This window comes from Cephus cinctus, unplaced genomic scaffold (genome assembly GCF_000341935.2).
Source record: "Cephus cinctus unplaced genomic scaffold, Ccin1 Ccin1_scaffold0421, whole genome shotgun sequence".
Classification (NCBI taxonomy): Eukaryota; Metazoa; Arthropoda; class Insecta; order Hymenoptera; family Cephidae; genus Cephus; species Cephus cinctus.
The window spans coordinates 163,206-180,777 of NW_014333104.1; the positions used below are offsets into that span (position 1 = coordinate 163,206).

The window sequence follows — 17,572 nt, forward strand, 5'->3', positions numbered from 1 at the left end:
TCTACATTCACGTCACCAGTCTATTTATTTGTATGGCTCTGCCAATTTACTTACGGTTTACTAGCACAGTGTACTGTGGACGTACGTATTATAGTATACCTATGCATTATTGAGGCCACGGGAAGATAGCTTGAGAATCCGGTGAGAGTTCATTGATCGCCAGGACATGATCCCTGACCGTGGGAGTTCAGGTAGCGCAGCCAATGAACGTGAATAATATAGCTGAATCTCAGCTGGTATAGTCGGTCCTAAAATTACGTAATGTAGTATCTAAATACAAGCTATTGCATTTTTTTTTGAAAATTTACAATTCGCATGTACAATAATTATTTTTATTTGATGCCTTAATGTCTCCATATAATTTATACCGAAATGTTGTACCAAATGTCAACTGGTAGTTTGAAAATGATTTTACAAGTGAATTTATAAGGGTCGACATACATATTCATACTGTTATTTTGGTATTCAATGATTACGCAAGTTGTTTGTATATTATATCTTTATGTCAGAATATTATACAGCAAATTATGTCAAAGCATATATATCTTTTATTTATATTTATATAATCCATTGGGGCACCCTTTAATAGACATTTAGTTATTGCTTCACGCAGTTAGCCCCGGTTTAATCATAAAATTTTACAAGCTACTCGCCCAGCCGTCGAATGTCAAATATAATTTCTAGCCAATCCTGTTGCTTTGCGATCATAACAAAACCAATGAAAACTCACATCAAACAAGGTTTCCTCTCTCGCGTAACTGTTACTCATTCGTTCTCTCTTACTATCGACTCGTTACTAACCTGCTCGAAATAACATTTCGCGGTTATCGTACGTTGACAATTTTTCGTTACGACGTCCAACCGTTATGACGTTCTTATAACGGCAGGTTTCTTTAAAAAATTACAAACACCTATTTCATGTTTTTTTTAAAAATTTTTCTTATTTTCATCATTATTCACAAGGGTGGTCGAAGTGGTCGGAAAAATTATACCGTGTATAACCGTGAGTCTCATTTCCTGACCTTTGGCCTTCCTCTTCGATCGCTATATATATTCTATTTTCTGCGGAATATTTTCGTTGGAAAACAATTTTCAGTCGCTGTCGTTACCGGAGAAAAATCCCTCCCCCGACACTTTTGTATCGACATCAACCTGAAAGTGGATTTTCATCGTAAAAATTAAACATTCCAGCCGTGTTACACCCTCCCTACCCGTACTCGCCCTTACCGAGAACGTTAAATTGTTGGTGGCCAAAAAAAAGAAGGACCCATCCGTCTCGCCCCGACTCCCCTCGTTACACAACCCCGAGGTATTTTATGCACGTTGAATACTTGCCTCCATTCCTGCCGTTTCGTGCTCCTCGTTCTTCTTCTCCCTTCTTCCTGTCGCCGTCCACTTTTTATCACCCTCTGGGTTTTTTTGCTGCACGGCGACAGGGAGTTTTTCGCGACTGATTTCTCAGTAATAACACGTGAGCCTGCGCACCGGTGGGTCGAACAGTGATTTCCGTCTTGGGGTCATGATATTTTTATTGACCCTTTTATTTTTTTATCTCCTGCATACAGACGTGTGTGTCGATCATGAGTTTAGAAATGGTATTAGATTTATTTTTGACCTTCCCATAAGAAACTTCAGACCCACATTCATAATTCCTTAAATTATATCCATTTTCAAGACTGAAGAGGTATTCACACCTAATCAATCATCAGTTGATCACTATTAGGATTCAAATATAATCGTTGCCTTTCTTTGGATAGTCGATCCACCAGATCAACCTGTTTTTTTTTTTAGAAATGGAAAACAATGCAGTTCAGCAACTTACAGATGGTTCTAAATAGAATTATTTCTATTTTCTTTTATTTTAACATTTTTCCGCTGTGGCACGCCGATACATGGCTTTTACTAACAACGTCATGTAAACACTTGCAACAGAACTCTTTAACGTAACCGTGTAACGTAACTCCATGAGTATGTACTTCTTGATTACCGTCATATAGTTACATTAAATGGCGACATTATCCGTGTGTGTATCGAACTTAAGAATTGTATTCTTTGCAAACTGTCAAAAAAGTCACAATGAACTCACGGACTCGTATATGCGTGCGATTTTAATAAAAGGGTGTAGCATGGTTTGAGGGTGATGCATTAATTTTTTGAGTAAACCCTGTATGTAAATTATCTTTGATGATGTCATGACTTAGATCCGAAGTCTTATACCGTCAATGTCTTCCAATAATATACAATAGTTTATTTTTCGTTACTAGCGTTATGGTCGTTTCCCGAGGTACACGTTGTGCCACTTTTTCACGATATATGTATATGGAATCGCATGGACCATCGCGATATCTGCAGTTTCCAATAAGTTTGAAAAGTTCTCTCTCAATTTTTCACCACTACCTTCACACAAACCCCATTCTCTGTTCTATCACTGAGATTTTTCAACCCCCTAAACGCCCATTGGCTAGAAGCATTTGTTTTTGTGTGGTATGCGCGGCTAACAAGTATAATTAAATCATTTCCGTGCGATTTGTCGGTACGATATTGAACGAGAAAAGTTCGGCCAATAACCGTTTAACGAGGATGGCGCCACGGGAGACTTATGGCCGATACATTGTTGGTCGTAAGGTTTTTCCGCTTTCTTTTTTTTCCTTCAGTTCTTCGTTTCTCACTCTCGAACGCTCCTCTTTTCTTTCTCTTTTTCTCGTTTCGATTGCGTCTCTTCCTATTAACAGGTTCTTATTTGTACATTATCATTTAAACCCTAACTTTTTAATTAGGTTGTAAAATCTGACGGATGCTAATTGCTTTATTATTTGACTATATTTTAATGGCAATTGCTCTTTCTAATTCACCTAAAGCTTTCAAAGAGGCCTTGTCGTTTTTTTAAAATTTGTTTAAAAATTATTATTCATATAACGACTATATGTATAAATACAATTGCTTTAACAAAAAAAGTAGATACACGTACATTTTTTATTAAATTACAAATTTTCCTTTCTCCTAATTCCAAGCCAAATGTTCTTCTGAACTCTCAAAATTGATGTAACCGTATGTGGTAATATTCTGATACAAAAACACGCCATTGTATATTTTCTGTCTGTATAAAATGTCCTTTGACCAGAATGAGTTTTTAGCTCATATTTCGTCAGATAAACCCGAGATCCTTGTCGACTCTCTCTCTCTTTCTCTCTCATTAGCAGCAACCGGAAACTCTTGCATGTTCTTGGTTTTACTTCCTTTTAACTGTGAGTGTAGTGCGGCGCTTGATTAAAGTACTGCCTAGGCCGGTACGTACCTAGATACCTACATATTGACAAGAGTGGCGAACTCTAGGGAACCTTTAACAGAACGTTGGAAGGTCCTCCATGAGAACTGACATATCACCTACGAATTTCCATATTCCCTGGTTAAGTTACGGCGAACTTTCATAAGGTTAACGGTAGGTTAAGCGCAGTTCGTGAAAATGATGAGAGAATTTTCCAAGCGATCTCAACTGAAATTTCCTAAAGTTATACGTCACTTTTTGAAGTTATCGTGTCCGGATACTTTATCGAAAACATTTTATCCAAAATATTTATCAACAATTTTTTTATCGAAAGAACCTTTCATCGAAAAAAAAATATTTTATCGAATTATATTTGATCGAAGAGAACTTTTTATCGAGAAGGAACCACGTTTGTTGATGGCAATTCATTGACTGTTTTTTTTTCAAAAAGGGTATAATTCTAGCTGTCTACATGTTTCGTTAGGATTGTGCTTGAATATATGCGTATATTTTTACCTCCATTGCTTGATAACGCATCCAAAATAGAAATGATTAGGTTAGATTGATTTGGTTAGATTAGGATATGGTGAAATTTAGAAGTTGCGCTATGAAGTGTCTTTAGTTATATCTAAATCAAGAATCAAGATTCAAGTCTTTCGATCAAATGTCTCTTTCGACGAAATGTCCATTTGATGAAAAAATCTTCAGTGATGCGTCTTTTCTTTAAAATGTATTTCATAAAGTATTTTCGTTAAATTGTCCGCAAATCGAAGACATTGTCATAATAAAATATAAAAAGGGACATACATAAAAAAATGGCTAGTTCACTAATTGAATAATAGCTAATTCAATTCTTGTTTACAAATAGCCAATTTCAGCATCCCTTATACTGTTGCATTCAAAGGCTTCTTGTTTGAGGGGAATTTTCATCCTGTGGAGAATAAGCAGCACGTAGCTGTCGGTCACAATGCATTTGTCTGCTCTGTACACGGACGGAACCACTTACTTTGGCTTTGCAAGGGTCCGAAAGGCATTTTACACGTTCCAGTTTCGAGGAATTGGGAAAGTCCTGACTTGCGAGAGAACAGGGCATGGTGAAACTTGGAGTAGCTAAAGATAAGGGAACGAGAGAGAGAGAGAGAGAGAGAGAGAGAGAGAGAGAGAGAGAGAAGGTGGCAGAGCGAAACGAAGAACACTGGTAGACTGTATAGAGTACAGTGTACCAGAATGCAAGAGATCGACGACAGTGGAGAAATACCGAGTAAAAGGGAATTGGAGTGTACAGAACCGTGATGTTGAGTGGACATGCTCCAAGGGTTTTAGGTAGACGCCAAAGTGTAGTGTACTCACGTATGCATATACATATGTATATAGACTATATACTATTCGCAGGTATAATACGTATACGAACGCAATGAGGGTAGTTCATTTAAGTTTTTGCCCCTAACCCTTTTGGGTGAACGACACAACAGTGTTCAGTCCACGACCTTTTCCTGACAATTTCTCAACTCATTTTCTGACCATTCGAAAACGTCTCGAATTTTTGTCTTTTATCACAAGGTATTAAATGCATTTGCCAAATATCATGTGTCATGTATCTTATTTCGAAAGGAAAATTCTCTGGTGGTAAATTACATTCCCGGGAAATCTCTTGTTGCCTTGAGCGTCCTCTATAATTATTTTTTGTTATCAGTGGAACATGGTCGGGAACGAAGTGGCTCGTTTTACAAGCTATTTATCGGCAGGTCGATGTTTTGGCGAACCCAGCATTTTGTACAAGATAAAAAATGTCTGTCTGCTCCGCATATATACATGGGGGCATGGGTAGCGGTGTGTGTGTTGGTCGATTTTATAATGTAAGTAGGAAGTCTCATGAGATCGATCTTGATTCTACAAAATATCTCTTTGATTCTCTTGACTACGCTAAGGTGCTTTCACACTGGAGAGATGAGTGCAAAATTGTACGCAGAAGTTGAAGTATAATGTTCAACATGACAAAAATATCGTAATCTACTTTATTGTAAAATCTCATTTATGTTAATCCTATAAAAAAATATGACTATTTGCGAAGTCTAAATGCTCACTCGCACCTAACCAGGCACTAGCTAGTCTGCCCCCAAGTTAAGAAATCGCAGTTTTCCCTAAATATTCTAATGAGGCGCTGGCTAGTATTTGGGATTGTCCGGTTTGATTTCTATCAGGACACCGCCTCGTTTTCTATAGTAGTTCACACCTTTTCAGTGTTAAGTCTGCGGTGGAATTAGAACTAGTAGAACTACAGTAAAATAAAAATTTACATTAAATTAAAATTAAACAAAAAAGTACCGATAATTTAGTTTGTTTACCGATGATTATTATTTTTTGGTGATGTTAGTAAATATAATTTGATACATAATGAAATTACACCTCGAACCAAAAAGTACTGAAATAAAAAATAAACCAAAATATTTTACTGCTGTCGAACGGTGTGGATCTACAAGATTTTATGATCGATACATGATTTTGAATTTCACGTTGTAAATTACTCCGATAAAAGATAAGATTATCCATCCACTTTTTAATTACCCTAGTGCCTTAAATAAACACCTATTGATTCTCTATCGATTTGGAAACTTGGTACGTTTAATGGGCATTTCACTTACATAAATACTCTTGATTACCAGAGTCTATCGAGAAAGGGGGTGTAATTAACCCGTTCCGGCTATCACTGTTTTTGGCACCTTCTCAGGTTATCGCGAGTCGTTTCAGACCCAAGGCATGTTAAAATGCTCAATTATCAATAAAAAAATCTGATAAAATTTCTGTACACTCTTGAACACTTCTCTTTTAGGGACATATCATGCAGATTGCAAACAAATTTAAACAAATATCTTATTTTTAGTGATAAACACACCCACCTCCCGGAAATGCAGACATTTACTAAAAAATTTATAACTTTTGATCAAATTGAGACATTTGAATTTTTCAAATTGCATTATAAAGTTCAAAAAGCGTATTATTACGAAAAAAATCACGAACTCGATAGGAACAAAAGAGATGCTTAAGTTTGAGGTGTCAATTAGCGCTTTTTTCGAAAGGAAATTTCGAGGAAATTTGAAGTTTCAAGAAATAACTCGATATATTTTGATATATACAAGTTTTATTTATGAAGAAAAAAATAACGATATGTTTACGCCTTAAATTCTATCATCTTATAATTACAAACAGTCTCTGTAATATGTATGTGTAACGGTGTTTTTCGCAAACGGCCAACCTACACTTGATACAACATTGGTTCGTTTTCACGGAATGTACGCTGCTCCATGCTATAAGAGATGAAAAATCAATATATAACTCAAAAAAAGAAAAATCTTTCGAAAATACTCGTAAACTTCATGAAAATTCAAAAACTCACCTTCACGTTCAAAACGAGTTTGCACCGAAATTAAATTTATCATGGGTCGTTTCAGACTCAACGCGGACTTGACCTGTTCATTGCGAAGGTCAGGCTGTTACTGGGAAAACGCGATTAAGGACAGAGGGTTCTCTACTCCTAAAGTTTTTTTAGGGTGGGGATAGATATTTCCAGGCTACACAAATTCTGAGTAATGAGACAAAAGAAAAATGCCTTGGGTCTGGAACGACCCACGATAACCGAATTGGGTTAAATAAAGACAGTACGTATCCGTATAATATACATCGTATGAGCGAATTGAGTGTGAAAATGAGAATAAAAGTGATTAGAACAATCTTGATATTGTCAGATAAGAGAATTCTCTTATCTTGAGTATCATAGCTGATCATTGACTCCGAGAGATTAATGACGACTGTATTCGAATAAATCTTGACGGCTGGGTTTGTAATAATTGATCTGAAAAATTCAGTAGAACTTTGTGATTAGATGTGTTAAGATTAATCTCGACTTTCCGTGGAGGTTTGGATATGTACATATTATAGATAATGACGTAACATCAGGGGGAGCGTCCCGACGCCCCAGGTACTTTGAAAGTCCTGGGGGAAAACTGGAAGTGAAAAAGTATTAGGGGAGAAAACAATATTTCCAAAAGACAGAAGGGTGGTTGTGCGGAAGTAGGACCCCTATCAAAATCCTGGTTAAGTCAACTCGGTGGGATCATTCCTGCCAATCCTGTTGATTCTTTCTTGGAGTAAAGTCCCTAGGGAGCTATCGGACTGACCTGTATATTAGCTGTCGGGATCCGTTGGTCAGCCTGCTTCTATTTAAGTAGCTTAAGTGAGTTCTTGCAGAAGACAAGGTAGTGGACTGAGATCGACCCTAGAGAGGTCAGATAAGTCACTAGATAGAAAATGAAGGAAGAAAAGTACGATAAAACATAGGGGAGCGCAAGAGGTAAAAGATTCAAGATTGTGACAGGGTTATAAATATTCTTTAAAAAAATCTCAGGGAACGCAGAAATCTGCTTTACCGATCTGAACATATTTGCATCTACAGTGTTGAGATAATTGAAAATACCAGTATAGAATTGTACTGGGATTAGTGGAGAAATTAAAACACTTACTAGGTAAGTTCCAATTGGAATATGACAATGATTCTATAAGTTTTTTTCATTTTTACTTAAACAGTACGTGTACGGTATACTTAAAGTTTAGTATATCGTATATTTATTGAGTATTATTTATTATATATGAGGTCTCTAATCAAGGCACACATTTGACTGCATGAAATGTTTGTTACGAGGTATGCATATATATGATTTCGCATTAAATATATATATGTTATTTTTATATTTTAATATATGTTTACATTATTTAATGAAAAACCACGTGTTATTTGCTAAGGATTGCAGTGGTTGCGAACTGTCAAAAAATTATATGGGACTCGTGAACCGCCTATATACATATATACTAATGCATGAAATGGGTAATTAACAATCGCTGGAATACAATTTTAATAAACACGAAAGGGGATAAAAGTCAGTTACTACTATGGCCAGACAGGAAATTGAGAGCAGTCGCTTGTATTTTCTCTCTACTGCGTTGCCCGTTCGGAATAGTACGAGCAATTTTTATGCATAGATTTCCACGCGATTCGATTTACCTCGTGGCCATTTTCTCTGGATAAAATTCCCTTTTCTGGCACAGACCTTGCGTACGCTCTACACGTATTTGTACTTATCTCCAAACGTACATATACAGTGTATTCGTTATGAAACGCACTGTAGTAACATCGTTACATTCCTTGTCAAATTCTAATGAATACGTATATTTTCCTTTTTTATTTCATATATCAAAATTTCGAGATAATCAAGGTTGAAGTTGCAGTAATGCGACCAATCAGAACGCGTTTAAACGGAGCGTAGATGATGTTGCAAGTCAGCCCGCAAGACCTGCTTACACTAGGCCAATAACACTTAGAGTATCGTCGTAGGTCCCTGTTTATCTGCATGTACTTGAGTAAGATACAATCGGTCGCTGTAACGTCAGTGAATTTCAGAAGGTACCCTTTATTCCTTATAATGTCTATTCCTTTAATGTGACAAGATAGTTGTACCAACGTATTACGTTTTGAGTGGTCCTGAAAAGGACCGATTTTGATCTACGCATGACCGAGCTTGGATCTGGATATGCTAATCTGCAACAATTACATACATTTTCTATGATAATGATTATTCTGAAACAGTTAATATTTTAGAGTACATAACATTTTTATCAGGATGTCGCCGATGAGGGTACCTAATTGCATATTCTTGCGCTGTTTGTGTTTGGTTGCCATTACATTGGGCTAACACCCAATACATGTCGCAATATTATCTCACAGAATAATTCCTCATAATGTGAACTGACTGTGTCCGCAATGTGAAGTGAAATAAGTTGTAATTTGTAAACAAGTCATTCGACCGCAGTAGACTTATTACTGTTTACAAATTACAATCTATTTCGCTTCATATTGCGGAGACAGTTAGTTCGATTTATGTTGTTTCGACTACAAGATCGCATTACGAGTGATTATTCTGTGAGAGAATATTGCGACATGTATTGGGTGTTAGCCCAATGTAATGGCAACCAAACACAAACAGCGCAAGAATATGCAATTAGGTACCCTCATCGGCGACATCCTGATAAAAATGTTATGTACTCTACAATATTTACTGTTTCAGAATAATCATTATCATAGATTTATTCTGTGAGATAATATTGCGACATATATTGGGTGTTAGCCCAATGTAATGGCAACCAAACACAAACAGCGCAAGAATATGCAATTAGGTATCCTAATCGGCGACATCCTGATAAAAATGTTACGTACTCTGCAATATTTACTGTGTCACAATAATAATTATCATAGAAAATGTATGTAATTGTTGCAGATTAGCATATCCAGATCCAAGCTCGGTCATGCGTAGATCAAAATCGGTCTTTTTCAGGACCACTCAAAACGTAATACGTTGCTACAACTATCTTGTCACATTAAAGGAATAGACATTATAAGGAATAAAGGGTACCTTCTGAAATTCAGTGACGTTACAGCGAGCGATTGTATCTCACTCAATTACATGCAGATAAACAGGGACACTACGACAATACTCTTAGTGTTATTGGCCTAGTGTAAGCAGGTCTTGCGGGCTGACTCGCGACGTCATCTACGCTCCGTTTAAACGCGCTCTGATTGGTCGCATTACTGCAACTTCAACCTTGATTATCTCGAAATTTTGATATATGAAATAAAAAAGGAAAATATACGTATTTATTAGAATTTGACAAGGAATGCAACGATGTTACTACAGTGCGTTTCATAACAAACACCCTGTATATACACTTAGTTATCTATTTTATATGACAGTACCTCGTGCTCATTTCCTTCTTTTATTTTAATTTTCATTTAAACATCTGGTTCCTTGTAATTGAAAGATTTTTTTATATTGTATATTAAATATATAATATAAAAATACTATAAAACTATAAATAACTTTAAATTGCTATCCAAAAATTGTCCATGGATTGGCCAAACGTTTATTTGCATGATTAAGCGTGAAAAGAATTTTATGTAATTTTTAAATACTTTACAACAAGCAATATTCGTTGTTTTTGTGGAATTTTTCATCACATCCTCTTTCCAGCAATTCTCAAAAGTTCTTTCAGTCACACGTGACTCACCTATACTCAAGCAGTTTTCCAGGATTTCAATCAGTTGTCAGTCGCTGTACACGCGGTTGCACTTTGTCTGCATCGTACAGAGAAACAGTCCCTAGGCAATAGCACAGGATGTACAATGATAAATCGGGAAGCACAAAATCACACGGTATTTATACCTTTGGAAACTGGCAGATTTTGGCTTTTGATGTTCTTTCTTTTTTTTTCCGATGGTTTTTTGCCATCAGTAATACTTACCCTACAGCGGTATTCCTGTTTTGTGTAAAAATGAAACAGATTCGGACTTCCTTTCAAGATGCACCTTTGATCTTAAATCAAATTCCATGCGCAGTCATTTCCGCCGACATTACAATAACATTGCTTGTGCCAGTGGGATTATCGAATACGCTATTTAGGTAATCTTTTTGCTTATCACTCATGCGGAAGCTTCGTGCAAGAACTGCTTAATTATTACATTAATTTTGAATTTCGGCAAATGATATTTTTACGTGATTTTTTTTTATATCAAATTTCTATAAATTTTCCTAGGGTTAGTTAAACTATGATACGACAGATGCTATTCCGATATAACTGGAGCCTCTCTCGTGGAATACAAATTTGTAGGTTAGAGTTAGTCGAGGGAGCTTACACCAATTAATTAGGCCAGACTCGAGTAATGCTACGAACGATAATGTTACATCCCAGAGTGGAGATCAGTCTGGTCACCGTCGATTCTATTACGATATACCTTCCTGCAGTAAACCATATGACAATATCTCGTACAGTGATATACGTGAAAACCAGCCGTTTTGAATCTAGTGACATTTCTATAGTGACATTCGATTAACGCGTTAGTGCCAGAGAATTGAAATTGAATATATCAAATATTTCAATGATTTATCATCTGGAACAAATGTTAAATAACGTTCAATCAGTCACGAAAACAAATGTATTAGAAATCCATAAAATAAATAGAATCATTTATCCGTATCAAATTGTTTCCTCTAGATAAATTCCGGCAAGAATGCTGGAATGCCTATCTTCAATTTCCGTATTCAATAATCGCGAGACCCAGTAAATTAAAGGATCGAAAGGTCATAGGGGAATTGCTTTTAATATTATGTTTATTATGAGCAATTAAATTATTTTTCGAGCCTAACCTAAAATATTTTATAAAATTAAGAATGTCAAGCACGCAATAAGTCATTAGGTCCAAAAGAAAATATTTAAAAGGAATGTTATTGACTGCAGTCAAACAAGGATCGTTTGTAGCATTTCTATCCCTTAAACTACCGACCTACGGTTGTCTTCTCGTAGGGTTTCTGAGAGAAAATAAAACATCGGAGCTAAAAATGAAAAAACGAGAGCGTATCCTGAAATTCTGGAGAACAATCATGCCAGGCCATTTGGAAGGAAAGAAAACAACGGAAGTGGAAGAAAAAAAAGACTAACAATATCTGAAAGATCTACCCAACCTAGACGACTGTAACGAATTCTTTTTTAATTACTCGAAACATAAAAAAAAACAATGTATTTATTTTGTTTAGAAAGCCAAAATAGTATTTACAAAAAACTTTTGAAAATAAGTCCATACATCACTCCACATGAATTAACTTGGAATGATCGAAGTCCGACAAAACGACAAAGTTCGTCCATTTACACTACTCTGATTCACTCTTCCGGCATATTTAACATATATTAACCAAACAAAAATTGGTCATATAATAAATATTATTTAGGTTCTTATCTTAATTCGGTTTCCTTCATTTCACAGATCCCTCGTGGCGGTCGTCAATTGTTATTTAGAACTAAGGATTTGCTCTGAGCGTCGTCAATTTACAAATGTGTTCGCTGCCCACGTGTCTCTCCTCTTTTTAATATTGTGGAATAAATTCGTTTCCGTTGCAAAGTCAAATTCCCGGGCCCTGTTGCCTGGTAATAGGTTAACACACGAGGATTATATTAAATTTTAATATAAGGTATTTGAGATAGGTGTGATTGGATAAATACCTGGCTCGTCGAAGTGACACACGTGTCATCTTAGACGGTTGTTAGTCAAAAGGGACGAGCCAGGATTTCTTCCGATGAAGATTGAATCGCAGCGAACGGAGGGGGGAAAAACGATATTGGTGCGACCTATTGACTAGATTCATTACCATGGAACAGGTATGACCTGTTGGTAATTCGTCACACGACATTCATTCGTTCAGTGGATGCTAAACATAGTATCAATTCTATCAGCTGGTAAAAAATGTTTAAATATTGAAAGCTAACCAGAAGCAAAAAAGTGCACATGTACTGGTAAATTTTTTATTTCCTTAAGTTTCCTCATGCAAATCAGTATAGGAAGGATAATAAATATCCAAGAATTTAGGAAATACATTCAGGTCGAATCCACGGGGACAGAAGGTATATTACATTAGATATGAAATTTTCAAAAAATTATGATGCAAAGACAATTATCTCCATAAGTTCTGGCATGCACGTTAACATTGGAATTGATATCACGAGTAGCTAATTACTATTGAGCAATACTTATTGGCTTACACCAATACGTCGTGTGTATCTTTCGTTACAAACATCGAAAAAATTGAAGATTGTACCAAACAGATTTGCATGACCTATGCCTACGTCCATTAACTTTAAATGGACGTTTAGTTTTTGTTATTGAAGAGTGTCCTGTTTGGCCATAGCAAAAGGATTTATGAGTACCTTACATAATTTCTCTCAAGTTCAGTAATGTAATTGCGAATACTCAGTCTAAAGGACTGAAATTTCTTCTTTCATACTGCTCGAACCTTTTGATGTCATGCTGGATAGTTTCCTTGATATTCAAAAATTCCGTCAGATCTTTGGTCCATCGTATATCTTTTTACGTGTAGTATCTCCAAATGACACCATTTACAAAATGACGATGAATACAAGAATTTTTTCATGAAATTAACGCGTATCTAAGTCATTCATTCAGATGTAACCAAGCGGATGCCATTTGGACATAAGAGTAATTGATTATCTGCACTGCTCAATATGATTGAGCAATCGATATTGCTGATTAAAAAATATCGTAAGAGATACTTGATCTGATCGAGGGAATGATATTTGTCATAAAGCGAAGTATACTGTAATTAATCCATACTTCAGATAACGTTGACAAATCGCAATTATCTTGAAGGTAGGTAGACGCAAGTTTACCTGCTAGATCGATACCTGAGAAAAGTGAGTGTGAGAAGGATTGTGTACTTTGGAAAATGGAGCTTCATTTTTACGGACCTGCTTCTATAAGGTCGACTCTTACTCCAGTCGATTCCTGAGCTTTGAACCGTCACTAATGCAATTGAATACGAACCATTATCTTCTGCTGCTGCCATTCCAAGGGCCGACCTGATCCATTGTAGAAAGTGTATTGGTGGCGAGGGGCGATTGGTGGAAGGTAGGATCCAGTGGTGGGGGTGATGGTTCTACAGGAATTGCTTTTATTTATTCCATAGGACAGGCGACCTTCGTTAGGTCGAAAAGGCGTCCGAATATTTCGAAACGTTCCTGTTGGACGAAGCGAAAGACCTACGAGGGATGATACGACCTTCTACAGTAGGAAGGCCAAACCCTTCGGACAACTAGGGAATAAACGGTAGAACGTTTAGCAGCGCGAACGCGAATGGAACGCGAAGAACGTAGACAATTTTCCGCTTGTTATTTCTCGCCTTCTTACCAGACGCAGGGGGCAGGGAGATGAGGCTGAGGCGTCTCATTTGTCTTTTGTAAAAATGGCGGAGTGGCGAGGAAGAAAAAATAAATGTCCCTACGAAGGCAGGTAAAAGCGAGTGAGGAAGAAAAAGGGAAATTATATCAAGAGTACAATCTTGACGTTCAAATGTTATTTGGCCTGGATCCATGTTATTTTTTTTGCAAGATCTTTTTTTATTTTTCTATATTCCCTCGAGGCGTTACTTGTCGTTATCCTTAAAAATTGCCAGAATCCTCTTGTTTTTTTCTTTTTTTTAAGGATTATTTTTTTTACGTGTACTTTACGCTTCTCTGATTTACGAGGGTGGGCCATCGGTACACTTCGCGTATCTGCCACATTTTTACGTGTTTCTTAAAGAAATGGACTCGGGGTATTTCGTGCAGGGAAAACAAAGAACGAGCTCTACGACGCGTCGGACATACCGATAAATCCCTGGGACTCGTGGGGAAAATCGATTTCCTCGCAAATTTCTCGTAAATTCTGTGTCTGTGTACATCTTATGGTGGTTTTTGTACGTGTGAAATTTCTGTCTCACATTTACCCTCTCTGTATCTTAAGACCTTTTTCCAACCCTTTTAACATTGCTCTTCTGGGTACAAAATATTTTTATTCTCGTATATACCCGATGGTCAAGCTGAATATAGTCTCCGTATAACTATCGCACGTGAACGGTTGTGGATGTAGCTTTAGCTGGACCAGCTGATATTAAATGGGATATTTTATTTCTGATACTTAAACTGTTAGTTATTATTGAAAAAAATAAATTCTTGGATATGATAACACAAGAAGCGCTGATTAATATTATAGCAGATAATGCAAATACGATTAATTTTCCTGTTATCTCGAATTCTTATCAGCGATCAGAAATACCTTGATCCCACTGTTGTAAAGTGATACTGTAGTGATGCGAGTTAAGAGTAACGTAATACTTATATCATGTAGTATCTATTATACTTGGCACATATTAATAATCAAGCAAATGGATCATAGCCGTTTTGTTACTCCATTAAAGCTCTGAATTTACATCACGAATTTCTGCGTTTGTGGTAGTTATTATGGTAGTCTCAGTCGATGATCGTTTGCCTCTTTTTTTTTTAATTTTAATTTTTACATTTTACATCCAATCACGAGTCCTTATAATTACAGCGCACAGGAAGTAAATAGTTGGTGACATTAACGATTCGGCAGTTTATTGCGTAATATACGTCAAGTTTTATTAGTAAATAGATATTTCATAAGTCGGCGACTATAAAGAGTTTTTATGAAGTACTTGACAGTCGACTCGGGAATGTAGTTTAAATCCTTTAAAAACCTCGTTTTATTGTCAAATAATAAGGGTTTCCTTATCATAAAAACTTAAGTTACGGCTTATCTTTCACCTGTGCGTCTAACGCATTTCGCTCAAAATTACGTAGTATTTATGTTGCATATTATATAAATCTATTTTTTACATTCGTTCAAGTAACAATGATAACGGAACTTGAATAACTGTTCAAGTTCGAAAAGGTTTCGAAGGATCAGAAAAGTATCGAACATTTAATTAATTATCAGTTAATCAACGCAGTCTAATGGCTTTGCATTAATTAAGACTTCTCGTTCGAAAGACGTGCAATTAAAGGTCCTCTCTGTTTTTTTTTCTTTTTCGTTACCATTACGTGATTGGTTTCGAGAACTCTATAAACGCATTCTCGTGCAATTCCAGCTTGTATTTTATTCGTCTTAATTAACTGCATGGTACGTATAGAAAATGTTAGAGTATAATGATAAATTTTACTCTAAAATCAATAGGCACACGTGGGTCCACATGGAAAAATATATGTTACCGATGAAAGTTGCGTTGGGCCCTCTATAGTAGCCGAATAAATTAGCGTCGATCGGTTTCACCCAGTTGGTGATTAATTGTGCTAGCAATTAGAGTGAATGGGGGGTTGAAAAAAAAAATAAAAAAAATAGAGGCTATAGAATAGCATCGAAAAAACAAATGAAAAAAAAGCAGGATGTCAACGGACTATACCGCGTGAAAAGTAGAACCAATTAATCTTTCCTATAAAAGTGACCGATAATACTTTTAACTGATACGTACACCCAAGACTATATCCTTTGAAAAAAGATACTTAATACAAATCGAGCAAAACTCATTATTATCAATGTTATCAATTTGCAAAAGTCAAAATCAACATTTAGTCAATTGCACCTACAACCGAATAAAGTCTTGAAACCATATAGACAAAGGATCTGTAAACTTGTAAAGCCGTTGAATTTGAATAGAGCGATAGCGCCGAGGATTAATTGTAAGCTGGGAACAATGAAATAAATGTTCGTGGGAATATTTCTCGAATTGTACGACGCGAGAGACAAATGTAAAAATTCTCCTAGTGTAAAGCAAGATTTCATTGATTGACGTACTCGTAGAGGCAACAGCGTCAGGGTTTATAATGATAACGTCTGATACGTGTGGGAGAAAAATGATTAAAGAATCGGTTAAATGTTGTTAAGACGTCATAGAATTTCATCACTCAAGGAAAACGACGGACTAGAACTAAGAAGTCCTTATAATGTGGTTTCCGTATGGTTTTAGAGAAAACGCGAAAATCCATTTCCTGTATAGGTGGGAAAAGACTCGGGAGTAATTTGCTGGGGGATTTTGTATCCGGTCTTCACCATAACCAGCTTTATTTTGGTCTTCCTTTCCACTCACGCTCGTGTCCATTGCCTCATTCCTCATTCCAGTGTCTCACGGCTCTGCCCACTCGTTCTGCTTTTAGACTCTCACTTTCTTTGTCAAGATTCTTCGGTGGGCTTCAGCTTTTTGTATATCTGTGTATATACGCGTATGGGCGAGAAAACACGCATGTAGAAGGATACCGTGTGATACATATGTGTGCATGAGGGTGAAAAACGATTTTTTAGCGGGGGTGTCTTGTTAGGACGCGAGGAATGCCGGGAATAAAATATATCCTCAGTAGCAAACCGGGGTGGATTTCGCCTTCGACTTCGCCACAGTTTCGGCAGCACCCTCGTTTTTACGAGGTCTCTACGCTCTGCCTGATAGGACTTTCGCATTTCCACCCTTGGACTGGTGTGAGATTACTGTGGATTCTGCTTGTCAAGAGGGGTGGAAAATCGGTGGTGATCGTCCTGAAAATTAAAATTTTCCGTTAAATTGTGACTTCCTTCTTCCACTACCCCCGTCCTTCGATCTTAATATATGACCTCATTTTTTTTATTCGTACGTATAATTATTGTATACTGAAAACAATTTTGACCCCCTCGTATATTCTTCAACAGCGACACATTTTTGCATTTATTTTTGTACGGGTTTAAAATCCTTCGGAAAGTCCAACCGCTAAAACACTTTACAGCTCGGGCGGTTAAACAAATCCCCTAGATTGAAAAAGTAACCGGGAAAAAAAGGTACTCGCTGTTTTTCCCCTAGACACAAACTCTTATGTATTTCTCATCTTGCAATGAGA

General features: G+C 36.6%; 1 protein-coding gene across 9 annotated transcripts in view; it reads left to right on the forward strand.

The window, feature by feature from the left end:
- Positions 1-17,572, forward strand: part of LOC112494332 (dipeptidyl aminopeptidase-like protein 6) — a 215,165-nt gene that overhangs the window by 103,018 nt on the left and 94,575 nt on the right. The window lies entirely within an intron of this gene.